The sequence below is a fragment of the Alexandromys fortis genome, unplaced genomic scaffold, assembly GCF_014885135.2.
Source record: "Alexandromys fortis isolate MF-2015 unplaced genomic scaffold, M_Fortis_MF-2015_v1.1 scaffold_82, whole genome shotgun sequence".
NCBI classification, from domain to species: Eukaryota; Metazoa; Chordata; class Mammalia; order Rodentia; family Cricetidae; genus Alexandromys; species Alexandromys fortis.
The window spans coordinates 1,471,454-1,481,726 of record NW_026067963.1 but is presented as its reverse complement, the minus strand read 5'-3'; the positions used below and the strand labels follow the sequence as shown (position 1 = coordinate 1,481,726).

General features: G+C 44.5%; 1 long non-coding RNA gene across 4 annotated transcripts in view; it reads left to right on the top strand.

The window, feature by feature from the left end:
* LOC126508445 (uncharacterized) overlaps positions 1-5,151 on the top strand; it is a 13,539-nt gene extending 8,388 nt beyond the window's left edge. For 3 of the 4 annotated variants that reach the window (XR_007593818.1, XR_007593819.1, XR_007593816.1), the window contains exon 4: positions 17-194. This is a non-coding gene — a long non-coding RNA (uncharacterized lncRNA). Of the gene's footprint in view, positions 1-16; positions 195-3,834 lie in introns of those variants that run through there. The other variant, XR_007593817.1, reaches the window with a different exon arrangement.
* The last annotated feature ends 5,122 nt before the right edge of the window (positions 5,152-10,273 follow it).

Below are 10,273 nucleotides of genomic sequence, written 5' to 3'. Positions count from 1 at the left end.
CTCCAGACAGACGCAGGTTAAGATCCTCTCTGGTAAGCCAGCTCATGGGCTACACAGAATATTAGAAATGGGTTAGAACAATATGTAAGAGCTAGCCAATAAGAAACTGGACCTAGCCGGGCCAGGCAGTGTTTGAAAGAATACAGTTTCCGTGTAATTATTTCTGGGTATAAACTAGCCATGCGGGCAGCCGGGTGCCGGGGCCGCTCCTATTTCAACAAGAGAGACTGTGGGCAAACCTTCATCGTACCCAAGGCATAGCAGCCCTCGGGGAAAGCCATTATATTCTTACATTTTTCAGAAGTGGCCTTTAGCCAGGAGTTTTCCTGACAAAGCGGAAAATGTGTTATAGAGACGTGGTCCTGACTCTGTGCCGTTCTTTTCCATTGAACTTGCTTCTTGGTTAATAAGTCTTTTCTTGGTAGTCTCTTCAGCGGCTGATACATCCAGCCGGGTTGTCATTGTGACACTTCACTCCCATGTGACACAGGAGAAACAAGACTTGGAAAGACACAAAGGGCGAACTGGCAGGGCTCGCTTGCTTTGTGGCTACAGGGCTGCATATTTCTTCTCTGATTCATGGAAAAAACACGTAGCACATAGAAGTTGGCTATGGATTGAAAATCCCTCAGGCCAGAGAGCTGAAGAATCAGGTCTCAGGGTCTTCGTTGCTGAGGGCTAAAAAGCTCATTTAAAAGGTGACCCGTGGAAGACTTTGGGAGCCCACTCTGTATTTCCGGCTCCTCCCACCACAGTTTCTTTGGAAAGCAAATGAATAAAGACTTTGTAGGATTGTTTGCTTTGCTAGGGACAAGCACAAAATGACTTAAAAAGTGAATATTTTGGCTCCAGTTACTAAAACGTTCAAGGGTAGAGTTTCCCTTCCCACTGGATCCAACTGCTCAAATGAAGCATTGACGGACATTTCTACCCCTAGACTTCTCCCTCTGTGGACGGGTCCCCTGAAGCTTCAGAATGAGAGCCCCTCAGTTTGGGATCCAAGCAGAAAGAAGAGACCTTGTCCCTGATAATTTAAGAAAAACAAAAACAAAAAACCTCCCAAACTAGTCCAGTCTGAAACACAAGCCCACCCCATAATCAATCACCAATCACAGTGCTAAGGAAATAGTTTCTTATTGACCAGACAGAGTCACCGCCTACCTAAAGCCCAGACAAAGCCAATCCCCCCCTTAAGCCACTTAAGTTGAGAGTAGGTGAGAGCTGGCCCATGGAAAGACAGTCATGTCAGCAAGAGAGCCAGCCTAGACCAGTTCTGTAAAAGTGCCGGGACATGGTTAGTTATAGAAGCAACCGGCATTACAAACACCACAGAAATAGGCAGGGTAGGGAGACGACGGTTCAGTTGGCAAACCGTTTGCTAATAAAAGCAGAAGGACCTGCATGCTGATCCCCAGCACCCACGTAAAAGCTGGTCCCTTTAGTGCTACCCCAACACTGAAGAAGCAGACAGGCAGTTCCTTGGAGACTGAAAAACACCAGTCTATCCAAATCACTGCGCTACCTAGGTTCAGTGAGAGACCTTGTTTCAAAAAATAAAGTAATCCCAAAGACAGGAGGAGAAAGACTACCGACCCAAATCATCATGGCCAAATTAATTAAAGCAAGCTGTTTTATCCACGTGCAGCTGCCTCCCCCTAAGGTGGGGTTCAAGAGGTCAGCATTGGATGTGAGAAAGACAAGGGTTTTCTAGCTCAGGGTAGGGGGTTTCCAAATGGGGGGGGATTGGAAGGCAAAAACATCCAGGATTACAGGAGCAGAACATAAGTGTAGCAAGTTAGTCTTGATGACCTGCTGAAACAAAGACAGGGTTGCAAGGTGGGTGCAACAAGGTAGTCATGACAACAGGTAATCATAACAAGGTAGTCGGTCAGAGGTGGTCCTAGAACCTTTTGAAACAGGTAGGGTTGCAAGATGATTATGAACAACTTTTTGGAACAAAGACATGATTGCCATTCCTGGATCAGACAATCAGAGCCATTTCTAGTTAAGATTACAGATGGAGCATAGCCTAATCCCTGAGAAACAGAGGTTTAACCATAAACAGGGGTGCGCCTATTTTGTCTTTACTAAGATGGCTTTGAAGTTTAAAATGGAGGCAAGATGGTTCTTCAAGTGACTGAGGAAGAACCTGGCATTGACCTCTCATCTCCACATGTGTGTGCACACATGTACCAATCCCCCCACACAAATAATATAGACATACTAGTGACAGATACCCTCTTCTTAATCTGTCAGTGTTCAACTCCTGTTTCCGGCTCGTTCTGAATGTCAGCACAGATAAATCTCACTAAGAAGACTAATTTTCCACCAGGGCTTTTTTTTGTTTGTTTGTTTTCCCCTCATGGTGTATATCACATCTTCTGACGCATTTTGGTGAGTCACACAACCCCTCATTGATTTTCCTCCGCCCTGGCTTGCAAAGGACTTAACATAGCAATGAGCCCACCTCCCATTCACCACCGCAGCTTAAGGATGAAGGCACAGAGACTGGATTTGAGAAAACAAGCTGACTTTTTTTTTTTTTAAATCTTAAGTCATAGTGAACTCTTTCTTTAGTCTGTGAAACCTGAAATAGAGTTGATAATAGACTCAAACCCTAAGATGGAGGAAGTTTACAAATGTCATATTCTAAAAAGGATGGGGGTAGGGTAGGATATGCCTACACCTTTTTAACAAACAAAGTGAAAAATCTGGGGACACCTTTTACACCTTCCCCAGAGTAGGAACCTTATTGATAAGTTCAGAGCCTTCCTGTGCTGTTCGTGTGTTTTACAAGTTGTCTATCTCCTCTTACCCTCCTGGCTCCAATCCAGGGACACTCCCCTGGGGGGGGGGGGAAGAAAGGGGATCAACATACCAAGATGTTCCTACTTCAGCCTTGCTTGCAAGCACCTGCAGACGTCCACTGAATGTTTCCTGTTCAACTCAACAGGTTCTAATTACGTGAACTAATATTTGCTCACTACTAAACCACGTTCATTCTCGTAAAAGGCAAACTTTCAAAGGCTGGGGTTAAGCAAACCCCAGAAAAGTCTCGATATTTATGCCAATGCACGCCTGCTTCCCGCCACTTAGAGTTTCTCGTTGCCCCATCATTACAGACTTTTGCCTTTTAGACATTTACCCCGATTCTTCTCATTATGAAGGACAAACGGTCTCTCTTTCAGTCTCTGACATGCCCAGTAGAGCAGGGCTAGGCTCTGCCTCAGCTCTTGTTATGCAGAAATGGCCACTGTTGGCTCCTTAGTAAAGACCAGCTGCCAGAGCCCTCTCTGAGTTGAGGGGTGCTTCCCCTTCTGTGGCTTCTGAGTCATGTTTCTGAACCAGAAGTTGAGAACCGTCTGAGGAAAAACTGAGGTGTGTTGTTTCTCTATTCCCGTCAAGCCTATCATACAGGGCACATCACTGCCAAGCTTCTCCCTCACAGTTCTGTCATGTTTGTCCCCAAACACGCTCACTTCCCATAACAGAAAGAGCTGGAGGGGAAGAAAATGTCGGAACTCGAGTGCTGTCAAGATGGACGCTGGCGACTGAAGACATTATCTAATATGATAGATAATCAGGGATTCTTAACCCCGTGTTGTTGGTGCTTGCTAGAGTCCTACATCCTGATTTTGAATTTGATGATAATTCCACTCCCCAACACACACACACACACACGTGCGCACACGCAGACACACATGCACACACATACATACACACACACACAAACCCCAGACTGCTCACATTGTGGATCATGTTGGGAAAATTAGAAGAAAATAGAATTGAGTCTCAGTGGATCAACTAACTGGAAGTGAACCGTTTTATCCACAGAGCAGGCTAAAGGAGGAAGATGTGGTCACCCTTCTAACAGCATACAGCCTCGAACAGATTACCCGAAATTCACACCACACTAGACATTCTTAGCGCAGCTGATGTTCAACAAGGCAAGCTACGCCCTTCCTCTTCTCTGAACTGGTTCCGTGATGACGGTAGAATGAAAGCTTGGGCTCTTGAGATACATCACATGGATATAAATAAAAACTGTCTCCACTAACTTCACCCCTGACTTCCTCAAAACTCCAAGACATCACTTCCCCCACCGAAGTGTGGAAAAATACACCTGCTCCTCTGAAAAGGGGTACACTGGCTCCACCTGGGCTCATCTCCCTCTGATCCTGCTGAAACAGAGTCCTGAAGAAAGCCGAAGCGACTGGCCCCAACAGGCCGGCTGCGCTTTGCTGTGAGCATCTACATCGCCGTAAAACGTACCAATGCAGAAAATTCTGTGGTGCATACACACACGTGTACACACACGCACCACACCGCCCCCCTCACAGAGTTGGTGTTGTGAGGAGCAAAAGCAGAAGACCCCACTGTTTCCAGAAAAGCACCAGCAAACCCCTAGACTGGGAAAGTATAAGGCAAGCAGCAGAACTTGTCATTTCAGGCCACTTGAATGACACTGCTGGAGCTCAGCCAACAGAGCCATCCCCAAAGCTCAGCCATCAGCTCCACAGCCTTGAGCAAGCTCTTTGTCATAAGCAGAGGGATGTCTCCATTCCCCGCCCTACACATACTCCTGCAACCTGTTAACTAAGCTAACAAGACCTCAGTCTTCACCACCAGCGTGTAGGGCCAGGGAGGGGCCAGTGGGATGCGGAGCAGTTCACCCAGAGAGTCTGCACACAGCCAGCACAGGCCTGCCATGTGTGACCCATTTCAGATTTAAGGGGAGAATGGAGCAGCTTCAAAGACACTCTTTCCTCTTAAGATCCCTCAGACAGCCAAGACCTTGGTTTCCTCTGGTCGGCTTTGCCTGAGGAAGTCATTAAAGGAAGTTGGGGGGTTGTAAACTCAAGCTCATTTTCTCTGCCGAGGATGGGAGCCGAGAACATACACAATCAGAGACTTCTGCTCATATTAAGGGGAACTGGAGGCTTGGGAAGGTGTGGACTTCCTATCCTCTGTGTACTCAGGCTACTGGGAGGTTCCAGGATGCTGTCTTTCTTCTGCTGGGCACACAGATTCATGAGACCACATTCCAAGTTCTGTAAGAATAGGGTAGACAGTGGCTGAACGCTCTCTCCAACGCAGCTTGTGCAGCCACCACCGTTTAACGTTCGCCTCACTGAGGCAATAAGGAGAGTCACTTAAAGGAGGCCTCTGGAATGGAAAAAAAAAATGAGCTTTAAAAAAATTTTTTTTACACTTTCTTATCTCTTTGATGTTATCCTTTATTTTGAGATGGTAAAAATAGATATTAAAAGGTCTAAGCAATAAATGGTTTAATTTTATTCATCCCCCGAGTGCAAGATAATTAATTAGTCTCTACTTCTCACCCTCAAAAATAAAATCTAGACTGATTAGAAAGCCTAATGCAAAACTGAAATAAAAGGACTCTTTGAAGGGAACAAGCAAGGATTATTATAATTTGAGACAGAGAAGTGCTTTCAAGCAAAATATAAAATGCAGAAAACATAAAGAAAACCAACTACAGATTTTACTATATGAAAGCATTAGACTCTGTGAAATAAAAAGTACTATAAACAAAGACTAGGAGAAACGATTTGCAGAAATAGCCCAGAATTCAAACGCAGAGCAAACGGGACACATGCAGATCAACAGTGAGACTCAAGACACCCAACCGTAAATGCACAAGTAGTCATAGGGAAGTCACAGACAAATCGATCGAGTTGATTAGAACTTGCTTCTCATCCTGGAGTTTTGTTCCTTACATACATACAAGAACAGAAGTGTGTGTACACATATACCAAAAGACACACACACACACACACACACACACGTATGCTCGTGGCTAAAAGCTGGAAACTACCCAACTGCCCCTCAGTAAATAAATGTGGTGTCCTCACATAATGGAATATAATGAGCAATGTAAATAAATATGTCACAGCTCTACCCAAGTACATGAGTAGCTCACATGTGATGTTGACTAAAGGACATGCTTCCAGTTATCTAAAGGGAGAAATGGACGGGACTCGTCTATAGGAGCCAAATGTCAGGACACTGGTCATTTTCAGCATGCGGAACATCTGATACTATTCTGCTCCTTTACCCGCTTATGAGGAAGAAGTCACCTCGGGCAAATTCAGCAGTACATTGTATTTTATACATTTTTTTTATAAATTTTTGTAATTCAAGAAAAATGTGACCAAAAAAATTGCAAGTAGTCGATACTAATTTGCTAGAATGGAGAGCCCAGCTGGTACATCAGGGCAATGACATTTAAAACGACGCTGGTTGTTCCTGCACATGATGGCAGCGTATAAACCTTAAAGATTAGAGCATCAACTCTGTGGTTGGTATCAGTGGCTGCTCTTCCAGAAGGCCTGGGTCTGTTTCCCAGCTACCGCCATACAACCTGGAAGGAGTGTGTCCATTGTAGGAAATCAGAGAAAATCCTATCTAGTAATGCAGAAAGAACTCTAGAATGCGGTGTTTGTTTGTTTGTTTTGTTTTGTTTTTTAAACCCATTCTGCCGGGCAGTGGCTGTGTACTTCTTCAATCCTAACACTGCAGGTAGAGGCAAGCAGATCTCTGAGCTGACTCCAGCATGGCAAAGTGGGCGACAAAGTGAGTTCCAGGACAGCCAATGCTACACAGAGAAACCATTCTCAGACCCCCCCCCCAAAATCCATCCAAGAGCAGAACATAGTCTATGATCCTATTTCATATAAATTATTTGAATGTAAACATTAAAAATAATAAAAGAAATTAACACGAGAAAATTAAAAATTAATTTTGCTGTGGCTTATTTATCAAAGACCTTACAGTTCGTTTATCTAAGACCTCCCACTGAGTTGTAAACGTATAAGCTCTCACGGGCTTGCCTAGCATGAAGCCCTGGGTTCATAAATAAACCACATAAATGGGGCACAGGGGGTCGACAAGATGGCTCATCAGTTAAATGAGTTTTCCTCCAAGCCTAACAACCAGTGTTCGGGTCCCAGGACCTACATGGTAGAAGAGGAGGACCAACTCCCCACAAGTTCTCTGGTCTCTGCGAAAGCATTGTAGCATGCATCCCCCTATGACCGTGCACACAAATAAATGTCCTAAAATAAGGCATTGTGGTGGATATCTGTAACCCCAGCCCTTTGAGACTCGGAAGCAGGAGGATCAGGAGTTTAAGGTCATCCTTGATTGCACATCTAGTGTGAGGCCAACCTGAGCTACATGAGACTTTGTCTCAGATTTATAAACTTACTAAACAAAAAGACCCCACAAACCGGACCACAAGATATATTTAACGTCTCTCTCTGTAGGCAGGATACAGGAATTCTCTGCAAGGGATTGGGCCCAATCAGCATGCCTGACCAGTGTAAGGCAGTTTGTCCTGCAGCTTCCCTGAGGAGCTCTTGTGACCCCTCAGAAATGTCAACTCCCACGCGGCCTGGGTGTGCTTCTGCAGCACTTTTGGATAATTAACTAATCTGCCCAAGGGCGGGGCAGGCCAGCGCTCCCACGGATTTAGCGCTCTCTCCAGCTGCCCACCTTTGGAATGTGAAAACGTCCCCAGCACACGGCTACCCTCCCACAAGGCCAAACTCCCTGGAGAAAGAGAAGATTCCACACAAGAGGACAGAGTCCTCTCGCAGGATGTTCCCAAAGAAGTTAGACCAGTTTCTGCCCTGATTCTGCCTCCTCCTGTTTCCTCCCTCGTCTTCCTTCGCAGGCTCCCACCTCATCCCTGCCGCAGCAGCCTCCCAGCTCTTCTCAGGATGGGGCCCCGGACTGCGCAGCGTTAAAACAGATTTACTGTGGCAAAATATACAGGATGGAATTTACCTTTGTAATGTTTTCCCGGTCTTGACTATAATAATTTTAGATGTACATCTCAATGGCGTTGAGCAGATTCACAATGTTGCGTATTTATTACCACTCTCCTGTCTATCTGGTCCTCGGCACTTGTCTTGTCTTTCTATTCCTAAGATAAAACACCACGACCAGAAACAACAGAGGAGGAATGAGTTTATTTGTTCACTCTTTGGATCGCAGTCCACCACGAACGGAAGAAGTCAGGGCAGGAACCTGGAGGCAGAAACTGAAGCGGAGGCCACGGAGGAGAGCTGTTTACTGACTTGTTCTCTGTGACCTGCCCAACTTGCCATCTTTTTTTTTTTTCTTTATACAACCCAGAACTATGTGCCCCAGAGGTGGCACTGCCCATAGTGGGCTGGGCCCTCCCAAATCAACTTTAATCAAGAAAATGTCCCCAAAACTTGCCTATTGCCTATAGATCAATCTAATGGTGGCATTTTCTCAACTGAGATTCCATCTTTCCAGCCGACTTCAGCTTATAGCAAAGTGACCAAAAAAAAAAAAAAAAAAAAAATTGACCAGGACGGGACCTTATAGCAGGGCACCTTCCCACATCTGTCCCTGGAGTCTGATGTGTTTCACCCGGCATGTTGCTGTCAACGTTGCCCATTTTCATAGCATGCTTCGAAATTTCCTTCCTTCTTGTGGCTGCTCGTTAATCCCTCGTATATTCCCTTGCACCAATCTTCAAATCGCCTTGACCGAGGCTTCTAACTTCCAGCCGTTCTTAACAACACCGCTGTGGGCATGGTCACACAGTATCATTTGAGTTCTTACTTTCAAGGTTTTTTCATATACTTGGGAATATATGGATTAAAGTTAGATTATAGAGTATTTTACTTTGCCTTTTGCAGAAACTGCCAAGCTGTTTTCGCCATGTGAGACAACGTCTGATTTCTAAAGTAGCTGCACCATTTTGCATTCCCAGCAATAATCCACAAACTTTTCATTCTGCCCACAACAGCGCTTGCTTTCGGGCTTTTTGATGCTGTTTTCATGGCTACATAGTAAGATTTTTTGACTTTATTGTTTTTCAAGATTATTTTGGTTATTTGGGATTTTTTTGAGATTCTGGATGATTTTTAAAATAGATTTAAAAAAATATCTGTGCTAAAAAATGCCACCGAGACAATAAGAATTGCATAAAGTATGTATATGATTTGGGGTACAATTTTCATCTTAACAATATTGAATTTTCCAGTCCACAAACAGAGAGTGTCTTTCTGTGTGCTTCAGTCATCTTTAATTTCTAACAGCAACGGCCCACTGTTTTCAGTGCAGAAGTCATAGGCCACGCTGGTTAAGATGACTCAGTCAGGCAGGTTCCACTTTGTGATACCATTGGAAGTGGAATTCTTTCCTAAATTTTCTTGCAAGTATGTTGAATTCATGTTTCAGTTTAGTTGGGGTTTTTGTTGGTGGTGCTGATGCTGGTATTAATGGCAGCGTGGTTTTGTGTGTGTGTGTGTGTTTGAAAAAGTCTCAAGTAGCCCAAACTGGCCTCAAACTTATTATGTAATCAAGAATGCCTTTGAACTGCTGATCCTCTTGCCTCCACCACCCATGTGCTGAATCCCATATGCTCACCACCACCGGTTCACTACCTGTGGTGCTGAGAACGAACCCAGAGTTCCATGCGTGCTAGCAAGTGTCCTGGGTGACATCCCTAGCCCCCTGCTTTATTTTTTTGTTTTTTATGAGTGGAATCTTTAAAATGTCCTTCAGATAAGAACCCACCATCTCCAAACAGATCATTTTATTTATTTTTCCAATTTCTGTGTCTCTTGTGTCCTTTAATTGCCTGCTTGAGCTACTTCAGACATTATGTTATAATAATCATGATCGTTTGGAACTGTACTCGGTATTCACTAGGAGACGGCAGCTCTTGTTCCTGATTGAAGGAGAAACACTCTCAGCCTCTCCTCCCCATCTAAGTAATGTTGCTCGGATTTTCCACGTGGTCTTCATCGCGTGAAGACGTTCCCTTCTGTTGCTCGTTTACTGGGTGTTTTATAACTATGAAAGGGTATCGGATTAGGACAGGCGTGTTTTCCGAATCAGTTCAGAGGGTTGCCTGATCATTTCTTCCATTTTATTAATCCGTTAGTTTAATTAATTTCTATATGTAAAGCCCACTTGGTCATGGTGTGCAGCCCCCTGAATACGTTGCGGGATTTTATTCATTAGAGGTCTTTCAAACCTCTATTCCCCCAGAGACTGGCCGGTAGCTTGATTCTTTTTTCAGACTCCAGATTCAGGTTGAGGCTGGGCTCTCGGAATGAATTAAGAAGCACGCATTCTTCGACTTTTCTTTTTGGGAAAACTGAAGACACGTTGCTTCTTTAAATGTTGGGGGGCACCATCTGATCCCAAACAGTATTTTTTAGGTAATTCCCATTAGTCCTGTAGGTCAAGTTAGGCTTAGAGCCAA